Raw genomic sequence first — 16,349 nt, 5'->3', positions numbered from 1 at the left:
CTCTCCCACTTAAACTGGATTTCGTCCTCGAAATCTTACTCGATTAGAATTTTTGGAACCTAAACTAACACCATCCATAAGCTCCCTCCAACCAATTCATAAAATCGAAGCATCCAAATCGAAAACTTGTGAAACCATTCAGAACCTAATTGATGCCAACAACCCCATCACTGGAAAACATTCGACTGCAACAACTACCTCTTTCTCCCAAACGATATGACCCCATTATAGCATAACCACTCAAATTGGGAAAAACTATTAAAAGTGAACCTACTAACCAACTCCATCAATATACTTCACAAAATCAGAATCCGAACAACTTAAAAACTCCAGAAACTATACTTAATTACTGATGACCATCCCTTCATCGTAGCTACCTCTAGTCCATGACTAGGAACACCACCAGACCGTGAAATATGAACACTCAAGCCAATCCAATCATGAATTTCAACCCAACCTAAATTCAGAAATTATGCCTAAAAGTTCCCAAATGCACACTTGACCTCCTGACAAGTCATCACTTGTCCACCGTTCCTAAGAGCGCAACAATGATCAATCTAAGAGAAATCTCGTGTGGTATGTACCATCCCATAACAGCTCAGGTGCACAATCATTTGATATATCATCAAAGGGCCTACTACAAACTCTATTACTGGCAATGTAACCCAGACATATGATTCTCATATAACACATGGACCCCAATTATGACTTTTCCAACAATCAACATCCTACCAAAGCTTGACTCAAACATGTCGACTACTGAGTCACCAGTAGTATTGTATACCGCTTAAACACCGACTATACCAAACAACTAAGGAACCAACACACGGGTCTTCCAACACACCTGTCGGGCCTAACCCACATAAGTGAATTCCACGATGGTTCACGATATGCCGTGACACCATCCAACCATTGGAACGAGAAGCTCACGGTTCCAGACCGTCCTCGCCATCATCCCACCAAAAGCATGACGACTCACGACCAGCACCCAGTGAACTATAGGCACATGACCATTATCCCACCGGCCTACAAGAGCCCAGTCAACATCCCATTCAACACTTACCAAACCCAACATAACAATAGAATTTTTGGGTATTGAAGTCGTTTCCCATGGCCATGACATCCTTTTGTCCTAACGCAAGTACATCTTGGACATACTTCAGCGCTTCGGCCTAACCGATTGCAAACCGGTATCCTCCCCCATGAGTACTACCCATGTCTTGACAACTGATGATAGCCCATACCTCTCCAATTCCCTGCTGCTTATCGACAAGGTTTGTCAATTCATGCTTGCTCCCATTAAGAACCACTGGTTTGCTGTCAAAAGGATCTTGCGGTATCTCAAAGGCACAACTAACTTTGGCCTTTTTCTTTGTCACAATTCAAACTCTTCTCTTCAAGCCTTCATTGATGTTGGCTGGCATCGTACAAATGGCTCAAAAATTAACGTCTTCTTTGATTTTGATTGGGCTGGTTGCCCGATCGATCGACGTTCCACAGGAGGATTTGCTATCTACTTAGGGTCAAACTTTATTTATTTCCTAGAATGCTCGCATATAAACTTCACAACATAACATAATACAATCCTATCTACACTAGTTCACCTATTCAAAGAAGTCAAACTCAAACTGTAGCACCACCACCATCAACTACTACATGCCACCACTAAATGTGTCATCGTCGCAATCATCATTCCTTCCAAATCAGATCTATGTGTAAAATCATTAATTATGAGCTTAAATACTATATTCACAATCTAATAAACCAGTTAATTCACTTATTCAAAGTTTAATGCAAAATTATTATAAAAAGTAATATATTCTTAAATATTTATACAACACAAAAAATAAATATATTCATAAGAAAATTAGTACAAACATTCGTACATAAATCACTCATATTTTAACTCAAAATTCATTAAAAATTCATAACTTAATACAATCAATTCACAGTTTAAACATTAAATTCACAACTTAATGCAATTAGTTCATAGTTAAAAACACAAAAACCATATCTTAATACACAAAATTCAAATCTTAATACAATAAAATCACAGTTTAGTCAATAAAAATATGTATTCACAACCATATTATCAATTTAAAACTCTTAATACAGTCAATTCACAGTTTAATACATAAAATTTACAACTTAATACTATTATTCACAGTTTAATAAGTTGCGAATCCAAGATTCAAAGTCACGTTTGTCAAGTTTAATCACAGTAACAAAGTTAAATCATCTAAAAAGTTTGGGTTAACGGGTCGTCAATAATACGGCATAAAAGAAGTATAGTTATAAAATTAAGACAAAAATCAAATATAAATTTAAAAATAATAGTCGGTATCCCATAATCTTTTATCGACACAACTAAATGGTATTAAAAAAAATCACAACATAACATAATACAATCTATTCTACACTAATTCACCTATTTAAAGAAGTCAAACTGAAACTGTAGCACCACCACCACCAACCAAATTTGCCACCGTCGCAATCATCATTCCTTCCAAATCCGATCTATGTATAAAATCATTAATTATGAGCTGAAATAATATATTCACAATTTAATAAACCAACTAATTCACTTATTCAAAGTTTAATGCAAAATTATTATAAAACGTAATACATTCTTAAATATTTATACAACACAAAAAATAAATATATACTTGAATTGATATCAACACAGTCCTTTTGGGTTGCCTCAAACCTAGCAATTGAATAAGATACCTTTTGGAGAGAGAGATTGATTGATTAATTTATTATATTGGTTAATAAATTAATTGGAAATCAAATAAATAATTTGTTAATTTACTATGAGAATAATATATTAATTGGAAATAATATTATTTAATTAATCATTAATCAGAAATTAATTGGAATTAATTTTTGGGATTAATTGGATTAATTAAAAGTGCAGGGTCTGTTTGGTTATTTACTGAAAGTTGAGGAAAGGAGACCATGGACCTCATTGGATGAGGTGGACGAAAATGACTTGGGCAAGCCCAATGAATTTCGTCCAAGCCCTTGTATATGGAAGGGAATGGGCTGCTTGGTTACTTTAGGAAAAATGCGATTAAAAAGTAACTAAACTATTTTTTAAAATCTCACTCTTAGTTACTTTAGAAAAAATGTGAATTTGTATGATAATAGATGAAATTGTACACTACACATTATAATTCGTTAGTGGAGCGTGTGTGGTTAACCGACACACTAATAGGGGACAAATAAAGGGTGGTAGTGGGCGTCTCGAAAATTATCATTGATTAATGGAGCGCGTGTGGCTAACCAGCACATTAAAACGAGATGATAAATGATATTGAGAGTGTCAAGCTAATTTGCATGGTTATTCACATCTCGTTTGTGATCCTCGGCATCTCAGTCACAAAAGTGAGAGCATAATCTAAGATTAAACATGCCATTGATTAGATTCAATGAATCTCAAATGATCTAGGAGTTTCATAAGATTGAACTGGTAAAAGCCTTACCTACCTAAAATAGATTCTAATTTGATTACGACATCCCTCTTCAAAGTTCAAATCGAAAATATGGATCCTAGCCTTAGTTTAAATTTAAGGGGTTAATAATTAAGGATTAAAATCAACTAACTTGAATTCTCTTTTCTCCTATTATAGATGTCAAGTCAAGACAACAATGGTCTTCCTAATTCTTTTGGAAATGGTTTTCCTCTACCATCTGAAGATGATCTTCCACATTCTGATCAAGGTGAAAGTGTGTTCCTTTCTTCGAGCAATGGTGGAAATGGACGTCATGCTTCTCCAACTCTTCCTCCTCCTCCTCCTCCTCCAGTGACTCTCCCTACGTCACGATTCCATGAGTCGAAAGATACAAAGTTACTCAAGCCCTATTGGTATGTAAACATCGAGATGGAAATTATGTGTGTACGCATGTTATGGAAATGAAATCGTACATTGACAAATTGGATAGGTTGGGTGTCGTTTTCCCACGAGAGCAAGCCATTAGTTTGGTTCTCCTTTTGCTTCCTAAGTCATATAGTTAGTTCATTGAGAACTTTTATATGAGCGACCACGACGTGACCCTAATTGATCTGACACATATGTTCATTGTTGTTGTAGCAGAAATGCTTAAGAGCACAAGTGAAGAAAAAGTGTTTGAATGTTCTAATTCCAAAATTTCCATGGACATTGACAATGGTGGTCTAGAAAACATTTCTCTTCCCAATGGAAAGGGATCGGCCAAGGTCAAACCATTTGATCGTATGTCAAAGAGAAAAGCTAGTTCTGAGATAGTTCCATGTGCTAATACTAAAATGTCCATATGTTTCTATTGCCAATTGAAGGGACATTGGTTACGAAGATGCCTAGACTACCTGAAAGATCTTAGAGATGGTAAAGTCAAGTCATGTGGCTCTACTTCTGGTACATCCATTATCTAACTCTTTTATCTTAACAAGTTCATATTCATAGATTCTTAATACATGATGTGATGATCACATTTTGATGGCATTGCAGGATCTAAGAGGAAGAAGGAAGCTTAAGAAGAGTGAGCTGAATCTGATCGTGAGATAAGAATTTCGGTTGCATGGTTCGATGATCAGATTTTGGAAGCTACTACTTAGGAGTTATAATAATTTAATAGCTTGCTTAAGAAATGTTTAGAAACATTGTTTTCATTTATGCATTGTAAGTACAAGTTCTAATTTTTCGTTTATTATCAATAAAAGTGAAATTTTGGTTTATATAATTGGTTTACTTTATATTTCCTTAGAATGGCATTTATGAAAGAGTTGGTTACATTTCTACTATTAGCAATATTAATTGTGGATTTGATTCTTGTAATATCGCTTGTGGTAATGTCATAATTGACTAAGTGATAAAGAATTCTCATCACCCAAGTTTCAATTGGATAGAAAGTGGGAGTCATGCAATTTGAATTGCGTGATGTATGAGAATCTTGATCGTTGGAAGATTGTGACTACTTCTTTAATCACACGTTTATGTGAGTCAAGTGAAGGACTAATGGATCTAGTACATGTTGATATGGACTATTCAGGTCCACCACAAAGGATGGTAACTTTATTTGTTATGATTTACTGATGTTTCAGTAAAAATGGTTGTGCTTATAAGGTTAAACATAATTCTAATACTTTGAAAAGTTTCAAAGTGTAGCAGAAAGAATATGAAGAATCTATTAGGCAGAAAGATAAAAGTTTCTCCAATCTAAAAGGAAAGGAGAGCACTTTAGTATCATGTTTTATGATCCTCTTAATGATTATGGAACTATATCACAATTGATCCTCGAAGAACATCTTGGTGCAATTGTATGACTCAGAAGAGGAATCGGATATTGTTGAAATGGTTCAATCGAGAGATGAGTCATACTTCGTTTCTAATCAAGTTTTAGAGTAATGCTTTAGTTACTATACATCGTATCTTGAAACTTATTTTATACTAAGGAGGTTTACAACACCTCATGAAATGTGGAGTAATAATGTTTTCTTACTCAAGCACATTTGGAATTGGTAGTTGTGATGTTTTTTTTTGTTAAAACAAAGGATAAACTAAGACCAATTCATGAAGTGTTTCGTGTCGGGAATCCATACTAACTTTTGAATATTTGTTTTAGCTTGTCAAGGAATGTTCCTTGAGAGAAAAACTTATATGTCAAGAAGTCAGTGGGAGTCTTATTGATCTTGAAAGTTTCAGGAGTCAATTAAGAATAAACCTTTTAGTTATCACTAGCACACGACATGATGTTGATAACCTATCGTGTTAAGTTGACACATTCCTGTTTCTCTGCACCTTCCAGTTGAGTTGGCTATACTTATGAGATCTATGGTTCTCAATTGACTGCAAAAGGCAGAGCACGCTAGTCAGTGGAAGTACATTGATCAATATGGGCGAGCTGCTTAACAACACGGAAGCACTGGTAGGCCCTTGTGCTACCAGAGGGCAAGAAATTAAGAATAAACAAAGTTCATTCCATGAAAGGAAAACTAAATTTGAGTTTGGTTTTGTCCTAAACATTATCTTATGATTGTAGGTTGGAAATGATGGATTCACATGGATGGGGACGTATACACCATAAAATCTAAGTGGCAAAGTTTCACTCTAATTCATGAGAATGATTATGAGGAAACACTTTCGCTAGTAGATTTTAAAGATCTGATAAATATCATTATGGTTAGTAGTTGTCACACCCCAAACCGGAACGACGGAAACGTTCGGGGGCGGAGGACGTCATGTATAGTATCAAAATTAACAAAAGTTAAGACGTGATGCTACTATGCTCCGTTTTTGTGACACCGGTGAGGGTACCCGTCTACTAATTTCCTGAGAATACAAGTGATTTTGAAAGTGTATCAACATTTAAGTTGGTGAGTTCATAAGCATTTCGTATATAAAAGTATGTTCTTTGTTTCTTGAAAACGTAAGTGTGTTCGCCCAGAAAATCCTATATTTTCCGTTGTAAATGTATCGTAGTCTTAATACCTTAAGACCAAAATATATAAGTTCCTTGTGTTGATAATATGTAATTCGAAGTTCTAATTCATGTAAATGATATGACCCATAGTGTTTCCCCTATGATCACTTAGAGTATACAAGTTATATATAATTAAGATCGAACGGACAATCGAATGAGTGGATCTGCCCTAAGCCCACAACCAAACAAGGAACAAGAAATAAGGCAGAAATCACACATTTGAATGCCTATCGGATCCTCATTTTATATAACCATAACGTATACGCTAAGTCATCATAGAGTAAACAATAATAGCCCTTTTTGAAATGTAAGTTGCACTGTACTAGGAAAATAGTACACTGTAGTTATACTAGTATGTAATCCCTTTAAACGTATGTTTCTAGAAATGTAACCCTTGTTGTACTGAGAAATCGTGTAATGTAAACTATCTGAAAGTATGTTTGTCCCGTAAATCACATGTAAAGTTAATGTTCAATGAAACTGTCTGAAAATATATTACTCCGTAAATGTGTCGTTGTTCTCTCCATGTGAGTTCTTATAACCATACTATGAACTAAGATGACATAAACACGACGTTCTTCAGGCGTCGGAAACGTTAACGACATTTGTCACCCCAGGCCTGCCGGCCTAACTGTAGCTAACAGTTGAGGTGCGGGATTGTCAGTCCCGAATAGATCTATACACAAATATCTCGCTCTCCCTACAAGAGACTCTGGTTATAAGTCAAGACTTTCGTGGGCTCTTAAATAAGTACTTGAAGGTGTCTCACAAATTGCTTCAACTAATTTACGAGTAATAAACTGAAAACCGTTTTTGTAAATGAAATGTGATACCCTTTAGTAAATGAAATGTAATACTCTTTAGTAAATGAAATGTTATACCCTTTAGTAAATGAAATGTAATACTCTTTAGTAAATGAAAATGTAACTTTGTACTGAATAAACTGTATGTGTGTTTCATAAACTATACCTATTATAGTTTATATGTTTGTTCTTGTATTGTTATCTGCCTTAGTAAAATAGTATGTAAGTTTCCCAAACTATACCTATTATAGTTTATATGTTTGTTCTTTATGTAATGAAAACTTTTGTAATATAACATTTTGTATAAACAATATTGAAATAATTAAAGTAGTTAGAAACGGTTTGAATCAGTTGAAATAGCTTGAAATAATTAGAAATCGTTCGAATGTTAACACAAAAATTCCTTGTGTTGTACTTGTATCCCCCCCCCCTTAAAACATTGAAAAATAGTGAAAATGTAGGGGTATGAACTCACCTCGAGTGCGTGTGTTTGTTTGAATACGAAGTGATTGCGAATGATCCTCGCGTTAGAAGACGTGAAAGTTGTCGTATCCTAATAATAATTATGCACGATATTGTATTTAAATTAACGAAATAATAATTTAAAGTGTTAGACAACACTAAATTATGTAAGAAATACTTACAAAAACAATTCTTAAAATTGTTTGAAGTGTTCTTGGTGTTCTTGGGTGAAAATAAGGAGATTTGAAGATCCTTATGAATGTTCTTGATAACTTTATGAAGATATGAAGGAATCTGGGTAAAGTCACTTGAAGATATGATGATTTCGCATGATAGTTGAGAGGATTCTGGATGAGTTTTGAGAGCAAATTTGAGGTGTTTACAGTTTGGAAATTGAGAAATGAATTGAGTTTGCGGTTGAGCATATATATATATATAGAAGTTGATTTCGGTCCTAATGGGCCCAAAATGAAGTAGTTTTCGGTCCTTAGCTTATGATATTTTCGGCCTTAATGGGATTAAGATAGAGATTTCGATCATAGTGAACAACTTTGAGATTTCGGTCATACACAAAACCGAAAACCCCCTTTTGACTTTGATTCCCTAATCGAAATCTCTTTGATCTAGCTTCTTTGAACCGAAAACCCTAATGTGGTGCATTATTTTATGGTTTAAACTCTAACATATTGACTTGTGTTGACTTATAATAACTTAAATCAATATGGGTTTCAATCCATACTTAGTTACTAGCTTATAAACATGCCCCTAAGGCTATAGATCATACAATGCAACAAGGATTGCAATGTAGTTTCACTTGTACTCGGTTAAGGTTTAGACCTTGCTTGATCTAAAATTTTCTAGTTGTGACAGTAGTTGTGATAATTGCATTCTCAATTTCGCAATATGATTACGACATCTGTGACAACCCGAAGCTTTCATCTTGTGCTAATATTCAAAATCAATTGAAGTTAGACTCGTTTTTACTACTTTCTAGCTTTATTTTGAGTCATTTGGGTGTTCTAAACATAGTAGATGCTAGTTAGAAGTTTGGATTGAAATCCCGTAAACTCACCCGACACAAAATTTGGCCAAACGCTCCGACATAAGGAGTGTACAGCCGTACACTTGGGTGTGCGGCCGCACACCCCTCCTCCGGCAGCACACACTCACCTGGCAGCACTCTCATGCCTATATGATAGAGTCTTGGCCTTCATTCCACCTTTTTTCACCCTCCTAGTCAAGAACTCGTTTTTCTCTCAAGTGGCTCCCGACTTTCAGCTAGATCTTCGAGTGGTAAGTGTTTTTACCCCTTTGGTTCGTTTATCTCTTACTCCATGTAGCTTAAATCACTGATTTCATCCATGAAATCACCTCATTTTAGTGAATCTTCAAGTGTTCTTCAAGAACACCAAGAACACCTACTAAGTTCTTGGGCTCCAAACACCCCCATACGCTTCTACACTGTAAGTAACCTACTCCTACATGTGTTTAGATATATTAGAGCCTTGTTAAAAGCCTCAAAACTCGATCTGAAAGGAGTGTGAGGCCGCACACCTTCATGTGGCCGTACACCCCTTATTTTGGTGCTTTAAGGCCTCAAACTCAAGTAGTATTCTAGCACATGATCAAGGACACTTAGGGGGAACAAGATACGAACTTAGAAATATGTTTTGGACCATTTTTGCTAGGAGTGTGCGTCCGCACACACCATGGCCGCACATACTTGGCCACACACACCAAGTGTAATCGCACACACACTTTTAAGGGTCCAAAATAGCAACAAACTCCCAATCCGGCTAAGAAATGGCCAAAACACCTTCTTAGGATCCTCACAAAGGCTTGGAAAATCGGTTTGGACACACTTCTATGGGAGTGTACGGCCGCACACAGGCCTGGCCGCATACACATAAAAGTTGAGTTTGGTGGCCTTACACTCAAATCTAAGACCCTACACTCATGTAGGGACTTCCATAGGTGTTTGTAACACTTAATTCTAAGTGTTTCCATGTCCCTAAGGCGTGTCCATGTGCCTATTAGTGGTTATATACCCTAACTAAATTCATATACGTGTTATTACATGTAAAATAGGGTTCGTTTGTGCTCAAGACTCCAATTGACACCTGACGCTCCTATATCGATCTTTCATTCAAGTTACTCACTGCAGGTTAGTTCATACCCCTTAATCAACCTTTTAAATGATTTTAAATGCTTTTAGGGGGAATACAAGTTGAAACATTCTAGTCATTATTTTAGTCACATATGATTAATGACTAGAACCAACAGAAATATTTACTATTACTTTCAAGTTATTATCAAACTTATGGATTTCAAGCGTTTCAAAACCTTTTATTAAAACTCTTTTAACTGCTAAAACTGTTTTCAAATTCTTTTAAGCTTACATTCTTGCCAAACTCATATCTATACAGTTATATTTATATAAGTAAGGTTTGAAGGACTTAGGACTGATAGCTCACCTTATTTCCTGTTCCTTGTTTGGTTGTGGACTTAGGGTACCCTGCTATTTGTCCGAATGTCGTTGAAATCTTAGTTATATATCGTATATACATGTGTGGATATAAAAGCTTTTACTACAGTTCAGTACATTTGTGTAACAAAGGCATACCAACAACATTTCTATTTAACTATAATAGGTATAGTTAAGGGATTACTACTCAGTATTACTATTACAAGGACATATATGAGATTCAGCACAGTTATGAGTCATTACATACACATTATAATGAGAAACCATACTATACGCTATACAAAGGAATATACTATATACTAGCACAAAGAAAGCATCACTACACTAGGGTTTACTACACAAACATGTGAACACTATAAATAGAATGTGACATACTACTTCTCGATACGACACTTCATTGTGGTATCACCTTGTAACCAGAGTCTCCTGGAGGGAGAGCGGGCATTGTGTGTATAGATCTCTACAGGACAGACACTCCCACACCCTGACTGCTAGCTACGGTCCCAGCCGTTAAGGCCAAGGGGTGACAGAATGTTACCTCACTACATATGACACCGGAGGGTCATCAGTTATTCAGCCGTCGATCAGCATGGTTACATACGAGTTCACATTCAAACCTTTAATTAACCAATTAAGAATTAAAGGCAAAACAGACTTTTCGAGGCGTATTGTCATTTAATACCACCTGGAGTCTACATTTTCATTTTCTTTAGACTCTCCGAGGTGTACTGTACATTTAGTACTACCTGGAGTCTGTATTTCATCACTTTATAACCAGCAGTGTCACTGCTGAGGTAAAACATTATTTTCCTAGAACATTTACTTTGTGATCATGTCACATACACATTTAAGTAAACTATATTTTCATAATGATAGTTTCACTGGGGAAAACTCTTACACTACATAAGGAACAAACATGCAAACAGTCGGGTCTTGGTAGAAGACTACATTCCAGTAGAAAATATAGGATTTTCTAGGGAGTTCAACTATTTACAAATATTTACAACCAACTATGAACATTTATAATACGTTGTTACAAACATATTCTTACAAGTAATGACACTAAAAATACTTATGAACTCACTAGCGTTATGCTGATAAACTCCTTTCAAAATAACTTGTATTCTCAGGTCATCAGTAGTCAGGTACCGATGGAGCTTTTGAGAAGATGGAGCATATACAAGACTCATCTCTTATTTTGATTATACATTTTTGGTGTCTTACATACTATACAGAACACGCTTGTATTAAAATTATTCTATGAATGCAATGGATGTTGTTGCTTGTTTACTATTATGCTTTGTTATGATACTATGACGTCCTCCACCCCAGAACGTTTCCGCCGTTCCGGTTTTGGGGTGTGACAGATTGGTATCAGAGCATGGTTTATAGTGAACCAAGTATATCAACCCATAAAAGATATACAAACTATAAACACATCGGGATTAAAACACTCTGACCAAGAATTTATACTTTTAAATAATAAAATATTTAACTAAGTATATATACATCTATTCATACTAGGGTCAGTATCATACTAGAACATAACAAAAGTATTACGATTGTTGAACCACACAATTAGGCTTAGAGACATATAGTCAAATCTAGGGGGATATAGCCTAATCAACTATATTTTCCAAGGAGTGACTAGCATGTGCCTAAGAATGATTGTGGGGTTGCAACAAGTCTAAAAACTTACCAACACTACTACAACGGGAACATTAGAACAGAACATAAACCTAAAATACTATAGGAGTATTTTGTGTTACTATAATTACTTATGTGCAAACTAAAAAGGATCTTCATTAGTACGTCTATTAACTATTCTTTTCCCCCATTCTCGCGTAGATAACATGGCTGGCTTCCATCTCCCCGGCGATCCGTACTATCCCAACCAAGGCAATGGTGGATGGCTCGAGGATGAGCCAGAAGAGGATCACCCAATCCCCTTGGATGATCATCGTGCAGAAGGCTTTTCGGATGGCTCTGACCCCGAACCAGAGGTCAACAACCTACCCTAGTAGCTCCAAACCCTAACCAACGCCCAGCTTTTCAAGGCCCGACACCTCTGTGGGTGGAGAGTTTGGAGACTTGGAGTCAGGAACAAGACCAACCCATCCCATACAATGGAGACGAAGGTTTCTACAACGTGAGCGAAGGAAGCACAGCGGACAGGGTCCTGCCTATTCTGGTCCGCAGGATTGCACGAAACGAAATTCAGGGTAGAACTGCCCTTAATCGAATAGCGGAACTAGACGCCAACGCCAGGATGAGTAATGTCAACATCCGCCATCTGGAAGATGCTAACGAGAGGGCTCGAGGAGACCGTGAGTCTCTACTTCAGGCACTAGCTGAGACTAGGGCTGAAGTCATAGAGCATCGCGTACGCCAACGAGTGTACGAGCGGCGCCTTCTCGACATGGAACACCAATTGGCTGACTTAAGGGTTCGCCCAAGGGGTGCCCGTCGCCAGTAGGGGATTACCTGCTCATCCTTTCTCTTATTAAAAGAATAGCCTTTCTTTTCCGTGCTCTATGGAGCACTTGTCTGTAAAATATTCCTAACTTTTAAAGTACTCTAACTAGACTTCTAATACTGCCAACATTTTCCCTTATGGTGTGATGTAAGACCTACTGTTAGGTCATTTTTCTCAGACTCATTTTACATCAATAATACCAGTACTATTGGCAGTTATCTAAATCTATGGGAAAGTATTTACCTTGTGTTTCCCTACTCTATTGTTATACCTCTATCTGATAGTTGGACTATGGCGATTTAGTCCATGAAACACTCTCATCATACTTACAATTGATTCTTACTATTATCATCATCTCTATAAACTTCCAGTAAAAGATGCCGCCTCGTCCGCGTCCGACCAGGGGCAGGCCTGCAAATCAAACTCCACCACCACCACCCCCTCCGCAGTTCGATGCGGTGATGTTTCAAGCAGCGGTGACCGCAGCCATGGCCCAAGTAAACTCTGGTGGTGCAAGTGGAGCTGGAACTGGAACCAACTCTAGCCATGGTGAAATCCAACCACGTACATGGGAGTGTACCTATAAAGATTTCATCAGCTGTAAACCAACGTACTTCAACGGAACTGGAGGGATCATTGGGCTGTCCCAATGGATCGAAAGAACAGAAGCAATCTTCGAGATGTGCTCATGCCCTGAAGGAAGCAAGATAAAGTTCGCTGCTTGCACCTTCACCAAAAGGACCCTGACGTGGTGGAATGGCCATGTCAAAGCACTCTCACTGGTAGCAGCTAACGCCATGGGCTGGGATACATTGAAGGACCTGATGACAAGGGAGTACTGCCCGAGGGACGAAATTCAGAAGCTCGAGGAGGAACTGTGGAACCTCAAAATGAAGGGTTCCGACATAGTGGCTTATACAACCAGGTTCTGCGACCTGGTGGCTCTATGTCCTAACCTGGTCCCCACTGAAAGCAAGAAGGTCGAGAGATACATCTGGGGTTTGGTACCCCCGTATCGAGGGAATGTTCTAGCATCAAAGCCTGCGACCTTTGATAGTGCCAAGGAGTTGGCCCAAAGGCTTATCGATCATGAAGTTCCTGCTACTCAAACAACAACCACAACTGCCGCCCTAGCACCAACCAAAGCAGCCGGTAACAAGAGAAAACGCTGGGACGGAAAGAAGGGCAAATCGACTCAACCCCATTCCAAGAAACAACAGACTGTGGCTGTCCATGCTGCCACCACCCCTGCTGTCCCTATACCAGCCAAGCCATATGCAGGGACCCTACCCAAGTGCACCAAGTGCAATTTCCATCATAACGGCCCCTGCCGGAAAATGCACTGCACCAATTGCGACCGGAAGGGCCATACCGCCCGGTTTTGCAAAGCACCACCCAAACCGATCATCCAGGTCCTGGGCGCAGGAGTAAGTCAGGCCTGCTACGGGTGTGGCGAGGCAGGGCACTTCAAAAGAAACTGTCCGAAAGCTGGGAATGCGGGAGGAGAAGGAAGACTACTTGCTATTGGCCATAATGAAGCCGTGGCAGACCCCACCGTAGTCACGGGTACGTTCCTTCTCGATAATTCATATGCTTGTATCCTATTTGATAGTGGGGCATAGAGGAGCTTCGTAAACCAAAAATTTAAACACTTACTTAATTGAGCACCGCAAGCACTAAAAGAAACCTTCGTCGTAGAAATGGCCAACGGAAAGACAGAGAGTTCTAACGAGATTTACATAGGTTGTACCCTCACGCTAGATAATCATTCATTTCCAATCGACCTCATACCAGTAGCAATCCAGAGTTTCGATGTCATTGTGGGTATGGACTGGTTGAGTCTCCATCGTACAGATATTCTGTGCTTCGAGAAGGCAGTCCGTCTAAACCTACCGAATAACGAAACTTTGTTGATCTACGGAGACAAACCCAGTACGAGCCTTCGTATCATCTCGAGTATCCAAGCCCAGAAGTACTTGAGTAAGGAATATCGTGCATTCCTTGCACACGTAGTCGATGCGAACCAGAAAACCAAAGACCTGAAGGACCTCCCCGTAGTGCATGATTTTCCTGACATCTTTCCGGAAGAACTCTCAGGGTTACCCCCGCAACGTCAAGTCGAGTTCCGAATCGACTTAGTTCCAGGAGCTACCCCCATAGCCAAAGCGCCCTATCGTCTAGCACCAACTGAGATACAAGAACTGTCAGGTCAACTTAACGAACTGCTCAGCAAGGGCTTTATAAGACCAAGCTTCTCACCCTGGGGAGCCCCGGTCTTGTTCGTCAAGAAGAAAGACGGATCGTTCCGTATGTGCATCGACTATAGAGAACTCAACAAGCTTACAGTCAAGAATAGTTACCCTCTACCTCGCATAGACGATTTATTCGACCAGCTGCAAGGGGCGAGCTACTTCTCCAAGATTGACCTGAGATCCGGGTATCACTAGTTACGAGTGATTGAGGAGGATGTTCCGAAGACAGCCTTCCGAACTCGTTACAGACACTACGAGTTCGTGGTGATGCCATTCGGATTGACCAATGCCCCCGCAGTATTCATGGACTTGATGAATAGGGTATGCCATCCTTACTTGGATCAGTTCGTCATCGTCTTCTTCGATGATATACTTATCTACTCTCGAAGTGAGGAGGAGCATAGTGATCATCTGTGACAAGTCCTAGGAACCCTATGATCGGAGAAGCTCTATGAGAAGTTCTCTAAATGCGAATTTTGGATCCGAAGAGTCGAATTCTTAGGACACGTTGTTAGCGAAGAAGGAATCCACGTGGACCCATCCAAAATTAAAGCTATTGAAAACTGGTCAGCACCAAAGACGCCTACAGAAATTCGTCAATTTCTAGGCCTCGCTGGCTACTATCGCAGATTCATACAAAACTTTTCTCGAATTGCGAAACCACTTACAACATTGACCCAGAAAGGCGTGGCCTTTGACTGGGGAGGGAAGCAGGAGAAAGCATTCCAAACGCTAAAACGAGCCTTATGCACCGCACCGATACTGTCCCTCCCCGAAGGGACGGAAGACTTCGTGGTCTATTGCGATGCGTCAAATCAAGGGCTCGGCTGTGTTCTGATGCAACGAGGTAAGGTTATCGCCTATGCCTCAAGACAGCTGAAGACACACGACGTCAACTACACCACTCACGACCTCGAACTAGGAGCAGTTGTATTTGCTCTGAAAATTTGGAGACACTATCTGTATGGTACGAAGAGCACTATCTTTACGGACCACAAAAGCCTACAACACATATTCAACCAGAAGGAGCTCAATATGAGACAACGACGGTGGGTCGAGCTACTCAATGACTATGAATGTGAAATTCGTTATCATTCGGGTAAGGCCAACGTGGTAGCGGACGCCCTAAGTCGGAAAGAATATTCTGGTCGAAGAGTCAAGTCATTAACTATGACTATCCATTCGCATCTATCCGCACAAATTAAGGAGGCTCAGCTCGAAGCCGTAAAACCTGAAAATGTGGCGGGAGAATCCCTGCGAGGAATGGATAAGAACTTAGAAGTCAAGGGTGACGGAGCCCTATATCTCATGGACCGGATCTGGACACCGAGACACAGTGGCTTCAGAGACTTGGTCATGAAAGAAGCGCACAACACTCGTTACTCCGTCCACCCAGGTTCAGATAAGAT

This window comes from Lactuca virosa, chromosome 8, assembly GCF_052849685.1.
Source record: "Lactuca virosa cultivar CGN04683 chromosome 8, Lactuca_virosa_CGN04683_v6, whole genome shotgun sequence".
Classification (NCBI taxonomy): domain Eukaryota; kingdom Viridiplantae; phylum Streptophyta; class Magnoliopsida; order Asterales; family Asteraceae; genus Lactuca; species Lactuca virosa.
Note: the sequence above shows the minus strand (reverse complement) of the source record.